This window comes from Podarcis gaigeae, assembly GCF_964106915.1.
Source record: "Podarcis gaigeae genome assembly, chromosome: 16".
NCBI lineage: Eukaryota > Metazoa > Chordata > Lepidosauria > Squamata > Lacertidae > Podarcis > Podarcis gaigeae.
The window spans coordinates 28,378,596-28,391,771 of NC_139693.1; the positions used below are offsets into that span (position 1 = coordinate 28,378,596).

The 13,176-nt window shown below is 44.9% G+C and overlaps 1 pseudogene across 1 annotated transcript; it reads left to right on the forward strand.

Annotated features, from left to right (window-relative positions):
- Positions 1–1,757: 1,757 nt before the first annotated feature.
- Positions 1,758–3,732, forward strand: LOC310834139 (testis-specific serine/threonine-protein kinase 1 pseudogene; annotated as a pseudogene). The gene has a single exon. The product of its transcript is annotated as a testis-specific serine/threonine-protein kinase 1 pseudogene (transcript).
- The last annotated feature ends 9,444 nt before the right edge of the window (positions 3,733–13,176 follow it).

Genomic DNA, 13,176 nt, shown 5'->3' on the forward strand with positions numbered 1-13,176 from the left:
GGTACCTGAAGACAGGGGAAGGGAGGGCTGTTGTTTCTAAGTGTGTGTCCTTTATTGTATTCCATTTCTTCAAAAGTTTTTGTGTATCATGAGTGGGCCGGGTTGACAATAAGTTAGTCAGCAGCATGATGTGGGGCTATCAGCCTTGACATCAGTCCCATGTTCTTTGTGACCCATAAAAAGGTAAAGGGACCCCTGACCATTAGGTCCAGTCATGACCAACTCTGGGGTTGCGGCGCTCATCTCGCTTTATTGGCCGAGGGAGCCGGCGTACAGCTTCCGGGTCATGTGGCCAGCATGACTAAGCCACTTCTGGTGAACCAGAGCAGCGCACGGAAATGCTGTTTACCTTCCCGCTGGAGCGGTACCTATTTATCTACTCACACTTTGACGTGCTTTCAAACTGCTAGGTTGGCAGGAGCAGGGACCGAACAACAGGAACTCACCCCGTCACTGGGATCTGAACCACCGACCTTCTGATCGGCAAGTCCTAGGCTCTGTGGTTTAACCCACAGCGCCACCCGCATCCCATAGCTCTGTCCTAATTAAGAACTAGCTGGGAGTGCCCAGGAATTTGTAAAAACCAAAAATGTTTTTTTAAAAAATGGATAGTCTAATTTGTGTGTGTGTGAACCCATCACACCAAATAATGGGCAAAGTCCCATTTTGGCGCACCATCTTGAATCAAAATGGCGCCCGGAATCCAAGTGTAGGCAAACACCACATTCCCCCTGCCCTTTGGGAACCCGCATGCCAGGTTTGGTAATGATATCCCGAGAGGCAGCCAAATCTATGCCAAAAAGGGCCAAGTCACTTTACAGTCATATGTTGGTCCACCATCTTGATTCAAGATGGCACCCGGCATCCAAATGCCACTGCTAACTGCCGCCGCCACCTCAGGACCCCTTGTGCCAAGTTTAGTGATGATTTCTCAAGAGGCAGATAGACAACCAATAAACAGGTGGACAGACAGACAGACCAACCAACCACTCTTCCAAATAAATATTTAGTAGATCCAGTGTTAGTCCCAGGCCCCATCTGCACTATACATTTAAAGTGGTATCATACCGCTTTAAACATCCACAGTTTCCTGCAAAGAATTCTGGGCCCTGCCTTTTGTTCAGGGTGCTGAGAATTGTTAAGACACACACACACACACACACCATTCCCCTCCCAGGGTTACAATTCCCAGCATTCCCTTTGGAAGAAGAATGTGCCCTAATTTTACTTGACTCATCCAGATTTATAGTTTTGTAGGGAATATGTAGCATGGAGCTTTGCTATCCCTCCTGTCTACAATACATAGGTTGGTCTTTTTGCAAAAAGGTCAACCCTTTTAAAGGCTCCCAGGCTACCTGAAATATCATATCTCTCTATATATAAGCCTGCCTGGGTGTTGAGATGCTCAGGTAAGCGCCTCAGAAGCACAGTTGCTCGTGACAAGAGACAAGAGTCTTTTCTGTAGCTGCCCCCATATTGTGGAATTCCCTGTCTGGGCAAACAGCACTTTAATTGCCGGTTCTAAATGTATTCTATTTGGGGTGAGTGAGTTTATTTTTATGGCTTAGGATTTTATATATTGATGTTTTTAAAGTTGCAAGCTGCTGTGAATTTCAGTCTGGGAGAAAGGTGGGATATGAAGACATCAAATAAGGAAATAAATAAATAGACAATAAGCCCGCACTTTCAGATGACATGCGGGAATGTTACCTGAACCTTGGCGTCCCGAATGACTTAGCTCTGACACAAGCCATTGTGACATCACAAAAGAATGTTGAGGGTTCTCCTGCAACATCCCAGGAAGGGGAGCCCAAGGCCATTTCAAATGACCATCCTGGAATGTGCGTGAATCGGAGGGGGGCAGGATCCGGGATGCTCAGCCAACTTGAACATATTGCTTAGGGTCTGCCTCCAGGACTATGGATGATGCTGAAGTTCTTAAAAAGAGAGGCTACATCATGGGGATCAACCTCGGAGAAGGGTCTTACGCCAAGGTGAAATCGGCCTACTCGGATCGGCTGAAGTGCAACGTGGCCGTCAAGATCATCGACAAGAGGAAGGCTCCTCGGGACTTCTTGGAGAGGTTCCTCCCCAGAGAGATAGAGATGCTGGCCAGGGTGAAGCACCCCGCTATCATCAAGACCTACGAGATCTTTGAGACCTCCGACGGCAAAGTCTACATCGTGACGGAACTGGGCGTCCAAGGAGACTTGCTGGAGTTCATCAAGAAGAGAGGAGCCATTCCTGAAGACGTTGCCCGCAAGATGTTCTACCAGCTTGCCAGCGCCATCAAGTACTGCCACGAGCTGGACATTGTCCACCGGGACTTGAAATGCGAGAACCTTCTTCTGGACAAAGAATTCAACATCAAACTGACGGACTTTGGCTTTTCCAAGAGAGTCGCCCGCGACGAAGATGGCAGGGTGGTCCTCAGCAAGACTTTCTGCGGTTCGGCGGCCTACGCGGCCCCGGAAGTGCTGCAAGGCATCCCTTACCAGCCGAAGGTTTATGACATATGGAGCTTGGGGGTGGTCCTGTTCATCATGGTGTGTGGGTCGATGCCTTACGATGACTCGAACATTAAGAAAATGCTCAAGCTACAGAAGGAGCACCGGGTACACTTCCCCCGGTCCAAAGTGCTGTCGGTCGAATGCAAAGATCTCATTTACCGCATGCTCCAACCCGACGTCTCCCGACGACTCTGCATCGACGAGGTTTTAATGCATGTGTGGATGCAGGACCAGAGATCCGCTTCGGACACCACGCTCATGAAGTCGGGGGAATGCTCCCACCACCATAATCAGATAAGGGCCATGTTCGGGAAGGAGTCGTCGGGGCCAGAGCCTTCGGACAATGAGCAAATTCTCCAGGAAGAAAGGCATGCAGACTTGGATGTCCTCTCTGACAAGATGCAAAGGACTTGTCTTTGAAAAATCCAGCGGCCCCGCAACAAGCAGAGGCGAATAGGACAATGGGTTTCTGTAGCACCGCCAGTTCCAGAGACCTCTTTAAAGACTACGTCCTGAAAACTTTTTTTGGAAAGAGATAAAAACAATTGTGGAGGCATTTTCTTTTCTTTTCTTTTGGTCAACGTCAAGTCCTTTCAGATTGTTGTTGGCCACAGGAGCCAACAACATCTGCACCTCTCGACATTTGCAAGATGCACAATGTTGAATGGAGAGGAAATAGATTTTTCTCACCCTTTTTTAATCCTCTGTAAACAACCGCACCATGCAGCTTAAAGCGCTCTTATACCACTTCAACAGTCATGGAGGATCCTGGTAACTGTCATTTGCTAAGGATGCCAGGGGGGTTAGCTCCGTGAGGTCAGCACCCTTATCCAACAACAGTTCCCAGGATCCTTTGGGGTGGAGAGGAGCCATGACGGTAAAAGTGGCCTAAGAGTGTTTTCAAAATGGGTGGCGTAGATGTGACTTTTGCCATGTCCTGATGAGTCTTGGCCCGATACACCTTCCAGGTTGGTACCTGCTACTCATGAGATCTAAAATATAGCTTCAAAGAGACCCACATGCTGTAGCACCAGTCAGTTTTTTCTGCAATGATGACCAGCTGCAAACTCTTTGAACTGTCTGCGTCTGTGATGGCAACTTCTGCCACGGAAGGTACACACACATAAGGTATCTGTGCTGAAGTTCCGCGTAAGAAATCAGTCCCAGTGAAATTAAGGTTATAGAAAATCCAGATCCAGTAAAACTATAATCTTAAACTCTCTCCCTGTGTTTTGTTTTTAAATGGATTCCTTACTTAGCACGTGCAGGAGTTTCAGCTAAATCAGGGGTGATTTTGACTGGCTTCCGGCCAGTTTTCCCCAAACCATGCCCACCTGCTTCTCAGTGGATGTGGCTCGTGTGACATCATCTGATGGGCAGGAAGGCAAGATAAAATCCTGTTGCACATGCCTGTTATCTGAAGGGACCAGGGGCACACAGCCAAACAGAGCAGGGTTTAACCCCCGCTTGTCAGTCAAGCGTACAGCTTCCGGGTAATGTGGCGAACCAGAGCAGTGCACGGAAACGCCGTTTACCTTCCCGCCGGAGCAGTACCTATTTATCTAATTGCACTTTGACGTGCTTTCGAACTGCTAGGTTGCCAGGAGCTGGGACCGAGCAATGGGAGCTCACCCCATCACAGGGATTTGAACCGCCGACCTTCTGATCAGCAAGTCCTAGGCTCTGTGGTTTAACCCACAGTGCCACCCCCTGCTAAAATAATGGGGTCCCCCCTCTAGTTTAGCAGGGGATTTTGATGCACTCCCCTTCATGAGTCAGGAAGCAGTTGGCCTAGAACCTCCTGTTAAAACTACAGTGCCCAAAATACGTTTGTTGACCACCAGCATTACGCTTTCCACCTTTAAGTTCGGAATAGAGTAGTTGCTTTGGAAGATGATACTCAGGCATCCGAACAACATGACCAGTCCAACGAAGTTGATGTTGAAGAATTATTGCTTTGACACTGGTGATCTTTGCTTCTTCCAGTACACTGGCATTAGTTCGTCTGTCTTCCCAAGTGATGTGCAATTTTTTTCGGAGACACCGTTGATGGTATATTTCGAGGAGTTGGAGATGATGTTTATTATAAGTGGTCCATGTTTCATCAGCATACAGTAAGGCTGGTAGTAAAATAGCTTTGTAAACAAGCATTTTGGTTTCCCTGCGAATGCCCGGTCCTCATACACTCAATTATTTTTATTAATTTCCCAAACTATTACAAATCTAACCAAATTACTTTAATTTAATACAATTTCTTAAAATCAGGTTTCCCGCTCCTGTTGCAAACACATGTCAATCGTTTCCTCCCATAGCTGCATCATTTCTTATTTAGTGTTTAGTTGTCATCCGTCAGTCTTTGTTACGTCATTTTTGCAGCTTGCCGAATTTTCCACCTTACAAACAGCGCCTCTGTTACATCTTATAAGTATAAAATCCACTACATGTGTGTAATCCTTCATAAACATAGTTGTTTGAGACTTGTTGTGCTGGGAGAATTAATTACTATCTTCCATTGTCCAGTTCTTTCCAGTGTTTTTCTGGATGTTACAAGGTCCCATTCCATCCCTTCCACTGCTCACCAACTAGTGTAAAGGCTGTGGCCATAAATAACTCACAGAGTACATGTCCAGTCTCTGCCATTAAAACTCCACTCTGGAGTTCTTTCTCGGCACACAGTTAAAAACAAAATATTTTCTCAAGTTTGGCCTCTTGCCCGATCTATCCGGCAGCCGTTCATTCTTCTCGCTCTGCATCGCTCCATCACACTCGTGGCCTGATCCAAAAATAATTTTAAATAAAATCCATTCAACCTCAGTCGAGGGGTGAGGGCATAATAAAGCCTTGTTAAATTCCTTGTTGAGCATAAATCAAAGGCCTCCCCCCTCTTTTCTGTGGTAACAGACAGAATACCATAACAATGGCTACACACGTCTCTTTCAATATTCAGGGGAGAAGAAGAAATAAAAACATTTGAAAACCCTTTGAAAGCACAACACAACTTGTACTCCCCTTTCCTTTCCCAGCTGTTGTAAGGATAAACAAGCTTAAAAATAAAACATTCGGATACCTTCAAAGAACCAAGCTCAGTTATTTCATTAGCTGATTGATTGCAGCCCATTGGCTAATAATAATAATAATAATAATAATACAGTGGTACCTCAGGTTACATATGCTTTATGTTACATACGCTTCAGGTTACAGACTCCACTAACCCAGAAATATTACCTTGGGTTAAGAACTTTGCTTCAGGATGAGAACAGAAATCGTGCTCTGGCGGCGTGGCGGCAGCAGGAGGCCCCATTAGCTAAAGTGGTGCTTCAGGTTAAGAACAGTTTCAGGTTAAGAATGGACCTCCGGAACGAATTAAGTACTTAACCTGAGGTACCACTGTAATAATAATGTATTATTTGTACCCCGTCCATCTGGCTGGGTTTCCCCAGCCACTCTGGGCGGCTTCCAACAAAGATTAAAAATACATTAAAAATGTCACACATTAAAAACTTCCCTAAACAGGGCTGCCTTCAGATGTCTTCTAAATGTCAGGTAGTTGTTTTTCTCTTTGACATCTGGTGGGAGGGCGTTCCCGGTAACTTGGCTTCTCATAGGGAGGGAACCGCCAGAAGGCCCTCGGCGCTGGACCTCAGCATCCGGGCAGAACGATGGATGTGGAGATGCTTCTTCAGGTATACTGGACCGAGGCCGTTTAGGGCTTTAAAGGTCAGCACCAACACTTTAAAGCCCTAAGGAATGACTGCCATTGACTCGTGATGCAAGCCGGAAACCCAAACACACTGCAATCGGGAGAAAGCTGCACTCGCAGAGCTCAGGCAATGCTGGATTTTGGTATCTGAATGCTGGGAACAACACTGCGCTCTGTCTAGGATGGGTGTAGGGAGCAGACAAGGGAGCCTTCCTCTTCAAAGCGGCTTTCTCAGCTAACATACTTACAGTGGTACCTCGGGTTAAGTACTTAATTTGTTCCGGAGGTCCGTTCTTAACCTAAAACTGTTCTTAACCTGAAGCACCACTTTAGCTAATGGGGGCTCCTGCTGCTGCCGCGCCGCCAGAGCACGATTTCTGTTCTCATCCTGAAGCAAAGTTCTTAAGCCGAGGTACTATTTCTGGGTTAGTGGAGTCTGTAACCTGAAGCGCATGTAACCTGAAGTGTATGTAACCTGAGGTACCACTGTATTTCATTTTTTTTTTACAAAGAAAAAACCATACCCCACCTTCAGTGTTATCACCTGCTGGTCAGTTAAAAGCTAGAGCAAGTAGAAAGGTCTTACGGTAAAGGCAAAGGACCCCTGACAATTAAGTCCACTCACGAACGACTCTGGGGTTGCAGCTCTCATCTCACTTTACTGGCCAAGGGAGCCGACGTTTGTCTGCAGACAGTTTTTCTGGGTCATGTGGCCAGCAGGACTAAGCCGCTTCTGGCGAAACCAGAGCAGCGCACAGAAACACCGTTTACCTTCCCTCCAGGGCGGTACCTATTTATCTACTTGCACTGGTGCGCTTTCAAACTGTTAGGTTGGCAGGAGCTGGGACTGAACAACAGGAGTTCACTCCATTGCGGGGATTCGAACTGCCGACCTTCTGATCGGCAAGCCCTAGGCTCAGTGGTTTAGACCACAGCGCAGCTTGGTGCAAAAGTTGCCAAAAATTGGCTGTGGGCACTCGCCAAGCCTCCCTCCGTTCATGGACCCCTTGGTCAAGAACTGGTGAGTGTGGCTGCTTTTCTCTCCCTTGGGAAATACACAGAGCTGAAGGAGGAAGTTGGAAAAGTACCCCTCTTTCCCATTTCCTGTCTCAGCTCTATGTGCTTTTTAATACTACCAGACCTGGCTTTAACCCAGTTCACTCAGAAAAGTCAAACTTGTGTGTACATGTGCATATATACATGCTCTCTCTTTCTCTGCAGGAGGGAGCTGATTCAGCAGAGAGGAGAGGAGACAGCAGTTGTTATGTACTGAAGTTTTCATCCTGGGCCAGCAGGGGAATACTGTAGATAGTTTTCACTCAGGTCCACATATGCCAATAAGGAATTGAAAGTGACGTTCAGTGATTGGATAGTTACAGAAAGTTGTTACTGTTTCTTTGTAGTTGAGCTCTATATTAGCAGGTTGGCTGAACCCTTCAGTTCAGTTCTGTTCTGGCCTGTGAATAAACAAGAGCTGTCTGAAGAATCACTGTGTCGTCTGAAATGTTCCCCCACAACTTAACAGCAGTGTCCAGAGTTCCCCCTTGAAAAATCCAAATGTGCCAATGTGGACTTAAAACTGGTAGTGATCCCTGCCTGGAACCTATCAGACTAGGGACTTAGCTATACAGCTGCAAATATAACGTTTTAAGAGTGTTTTAAGTACATATATTCAAACATGACACTAGATGGCGATGGCGAGCTTATGGCAAATTCAACATATTTTTCAAAACGTTTTTTAAAACACTTGTGTGTTTTTTTACATGGGTCTAGATTCTATCTAGGCTCTGGGGACACATTGGCAATATTGGAGAGCAGCCTTTCCCACAATTTCCACCTGCCTAACTCCCAAAGTTGAGGGACTGGCAGGGGGCAACCAAAGCAGGGCCTCCAACCATGGTATTGACAAGTGAGAAGATGCTTCTGGAAGGAGACGGCCCTTTCGTCGCCAATCTGAGTCTCGGAACCAGCAAATTCACACAGCCGAACTGTTGGGTTAGGGTGCTTGCTCACCCAACTGCTTTCATCCTTGTTGGTCCAGAGCCATCATCCATAGCCTCCAGCATTCCTCAAATGAAAATAAGAGCCGTTGTTCACTCCCCTACCTCTTCCCCAACCCTTCTGGGACCTCAATTTTTGTACTCCCACCACAACTGTGGAGCATTTCTAGTCAGAAGACCAGCGAGAGCAACCATCATTACACCAATGGGACACAAGGGGTGGTGGTGGTCCTGAGCCAACTGGTTCAGAAGGAGGTTCCCCACACACACACCAGGGACTGGGGGCAGGACTTTGATCTGGGACAGGGGATGAAGTCGACTAGGTCAGGAGGGAGAAATATGATGGGGACACTCAGATTGCCAGCATGATGGCAGGTGTACTCCTGGAATTGTGCCTCAAAATCCTGCATACAGCTACAGGAATGGTTTTGGGACTGGAATGGGAGTTTAGAATTTCTGCCCACAACCAGAGAGGCCGAATCTGTGGGTTTGGCACAAAAATGGCTGTTTAACTTGCTTGAGCTGAGAACTTTGTGAAAGTGCCACATGGAACTCCATGTTGCCACATGATTCACTCAAGATGAAGAACCCCGTGAAACCCCAAGGCGAAGGACCATGCAGAGTCTGTTTGGGCCTGTTTTCTGATATTTTTTATTTTTTTCTGCAGGGATCTTTCCTGAAAGTTAGCAATGATCTTTAAATGCTGTTAATTCATGCTTTTTACACGACTGGTAGTCTGAAAAACTCTGGTGCTTAATTTTAATCTACACTATGGTCATCTTAACATGTAACTTGGTTTCTGTCACCTAAAAACACGTCGTTTGACTTCTGAATTTCATATTTAACAAGATGCGGAATTTTAAAAATGATGTCACCTGATTCCTCTGCAACCCCAATGCATTGTGGGAATCTGTTCAGAAGCTGACTTAGCGAGGACACCTTACCTCATCCATTGTCTGGGAATTTCACATTTAACCACTGTATTTGCTACAGGGAAATGAATAAAGGACCCTTCAAAGTCCAGTCAAGTTTTCTGTACCCAGTCTGTATGTGTTCCATGGATTCCTTTTGGGGCTGCTAGCTTTCACCCGCAATTCAAAACACACTTATGATAAGCTAATTCAGCATTTGAACACTGTGGAGTGGGGTAAAATTCCGCTACGCAGATTGATTTGAGGGTTGCTTGATAATGTTGTGAAGGTGGAAAGGAAATAGTGCCTGTGTACTAATCATCAAACGTCCAAACTCTTTGCTTACAAGACAATTTCCTTCTTTCACTATCAGGCTAAAAAAAACCCAACCCAAACAAGAACAGAGATGGGTTGGACTTCCGGAGGCGGCGCGAACGGTAATGGCTGCCCTCTTCTAAACAGGAGAGGGAAGCTCCGTTTGAAACGGGTCGTCCGCTACGGCGAAGCGGAGACCCACATCGGAAAACCGCAGGCGGCAGAAGCCTGCGGTCTTGGGACCCGGTGGGCGCCAGGAGCTGCCCCCAAAACGTTGAAGGAACCCCGTAAGGGGCTCCGGATCGCGGAGGGGGTAGCGGCGCTGAGGGTCGCTCCGCAGTCAACGGAGTGAAGCCGCGAAGCCGTTGCCGGTGAGCGCTGACCTTTCTTCCTGAATTTACGTTTCGGAAAGCAACAATCCGTGAGTAATAAGGACTTTCAAAATTTTTAAAGCTTTAAAAAGTAACGGAATTTGGCTGAAAGCGGATTGACGAAAAAAAAGGAAGTCCGTCTTCCGCTGCTACTGAACTTCAAAGCAAAGAGCAGGAGGTGTGGAGGCAGAGACTGAACTTTTAATCTAAGGGATCTGAGCACCCATTGAACCTCCTTTGAAGCAGAATAGGACTGTAAGCATCGGACTTTTTGTTGCTAATTTGGACTGTGGCATCTTCTCCTATTGGAATTACAACTTAAGTTAAAAACCCAGGTGCTGGAACTGCCTGAGTAACTGTAGCAGTCAGCTTGCAGATTTGGACACTTTGAACTTAAATTTGGAAACAATCTGAGGGGTCTGGAATTGCTACTTTGAGGCATCATTTGGAATACCAGCAAGCACTATTTGAGACATTGTATTTATTTAATACCAACTCTGCCAAAATTTATTATTTGAAGGTTCCTGGACATTAATTCTGATTTTATGAAGTTTATTGGAATTGATCTCTTCCCGAAAGACTTTTTAAGCTCCCCCTAGAGGTTTTGGAATTTACAGCAGTGGCATTGTTTTACTTTCTCTTTCCCGGCCTCCTGTTTGACTGTTACCATCTGGGCCGTCTCTTTCTCATGGGAAACAACTCAGCCTGACCTTGACTTTTAGATAACTTTGGAATGAGTGGTGCAAGAAAAAAGGAGCCTAAAGAAAAGGAGCCCAAAGAAAAGGAACATAGAGTAAGAACCAGACAAACAACGTTAGCCACAGCCTTACAGCCACGTAGATCGTCTGTGCCTATTTTACTTTCTGAGGAAGAAGCTGCATCCTTGCCAAGGGCAGGAGAAGGAGAAACTGAGGAATTACAATTGGAAGATATGGCCTCTGGATCAACTGTTTCTATTTTAGAGAAAATCTATGAAAAATTGGAATCTTTGGACAAGAGAGTTGAATCCCTGGACAAAAAAGCTGATGAGCAAACATTTAAAATCGATCAAAACACAGAATGTCTAAATAGATTAACTGGACAAGTGGCACAGAATACACAAGCAATTGGAGAATTGAAGGAGGCTACAGGTGAAAATCGGAAATTGGCTGAAGATGCCAGCCAAAGACTTGGAAAGCTAGAAAAAGAGGTGAGACCACTCAGTAAACAAGTAGGAGAACACCAGACCTACCTTTCTATGATTGAATTACGGAATAGGGAGACTAATTTAAGGATTAGGTTGGTCCCAGAAGTGGAAGAAGACAACTTAGCTGAGTTTTTGACCAAAATATTTTCCAAGTTTTGGAACCTAGAAGAAAAAGACTTTAAAATTGTATCAGCTTTCAGGCTTGGAAGACTTACAAAGAAAGACAAACCCAGAGACTGTTTGATAACATTGAGATCAAAGGAGGAAAGGGACAAGATCCTGGGCCTGCATTACGGAAAGTCACTGGACATCTTGGACAAAAGAACTGAAATTTACAAGGACATTCCTAAACAACTTTTGGATCTTAGATCTGAGTACTTGGAACTAGCAAGACTGCTGAGGAGCAACTCAATCATCTTCAGGTGGGACTTTCCTCAAGGATTATCTTTTACTTTCAGAGGGAAGAAGATTAAAATTAGAACATTGGAAGACAGAGACAAATTTCTAAACGTGTACGGAGAGGACCTTCAAAAAGGACTTGAATTACCACCAGGGCCTGGAGCACCAGAGGCACCGGCACCCTCGGATTCTGAAGACCCAGCCAATAAGGTACCACTCCCAGAAAAATAACCAGATTTATCCAGGATGTCTCTGCAACTGTTGAGTTGGAATATAAATGGCTGCAATATTCCGGAAAAAAGGAGGAAATTTTTTCATATATTAAAAAAGGAACAATTGGACATTATTTGCCTACAAGAAACACATGTGACTAGGCTCCATAGAAAAGTGTTAATAAATAAAAGACTTGGTCAGGAATTTATATCTTCAGACACAGTAAAGAAGACGAGAGGCGTGGTGATTTATGCAAAAGAGAGCCTGTCACCTAAATTTCTATTTAAAGATGAACATGGAAGAATTTTGGCAATCGAAATACAACACCAAGGAGAGAAGATTTTGCTATTAGGAATTTATGCACCAAACGAAGGAAAATCAGAATTTTATAAGAAGTTGCATGAGACTATGCTGGAGTATCTGGACTATGACAACATCATTATGATGGGAGACATGAATGGAGTCGTATCAACTTACATGGATAAGTCACAAAGCCAAAAGGTTACGAAAGATGGCAGACTACCAAAGACCTTTTTCGAAATGATAGACAATATGGACTGGATTGACATTTGGAGAACGAAGAACCCCTTGGGAAAAGAAGGAACATTCTTCTCTGAAGCCCAGCTGACTTGGACAAGAATCGACCAAATATGGATAACTAGAGGTCTGGCACCCAAGGTCAGGAAAGTGGAAATCTGCCCAAAGACCTGCTCCGACCATAATGCATTGAAAATGGATTTGACACTTCTACCAACCGGTTCCTTTAGATGGAAGATGAATGACAATTTGTTTAGAGATCAGGAGATCATCAAGAAGGCCCAAAAAGTCTTGAAGGACTATTTTGAGATAAACATGAGCACTACGGTGGAAAAAAGAATCATTTGGGACGCAAGCAAGGCTGTGATGAGGGGGTTCTTGATACAACAGAATGCTGTTAAAAAAAGAACACAAAATGAGAGGAAAGACAAGATCTTGGAGAAAATCAAAGAGTTAGAGAAGAAGTTAAGATCGAATCCGAAGTCACAGCCGATTCTGAGAGAAATTAAACTCCATCAGGCACAATATTCCAAATTGATGAACCAGGAAATAGAATGGAAGATCAAACTAATGAGACAAAAAACTTTCGAATCAGCAAATAAATGTGGGAAACTGCTGGCTTGGCAGTTGAAGAAGAGACAAAAGTTAAATGTAGTCACAAACTTGGAAATTGAAGGAAGAAACATTCAGAACCCCGTGGAGATTAGAAAGTGTTTTCAGAAATATTTCAAAAAACTTTATACTCAAGGGCCGCAGAATGAGGCTGAGATTAAACAATTTTTGGAAAAAAATGGACTTAAAAAGCTTTCACAAGAAAATAGATCACTCCTGAACAGCAAAATAACACGACAAGAGATTGAACAAGCCATTCAGAACATGAAATTGGGCAAATCTCCAGGGCCAGACGGCTTGACCTCCAAGTATTATAAGACATTAAAAGATTATCTGATACAACCATTGATGGAGGTCAGCAACGAAATTATGGAGGGAAAGAAGGCGCCGGAATCGTGGAAGGAAGCTTTCATCACATTGAT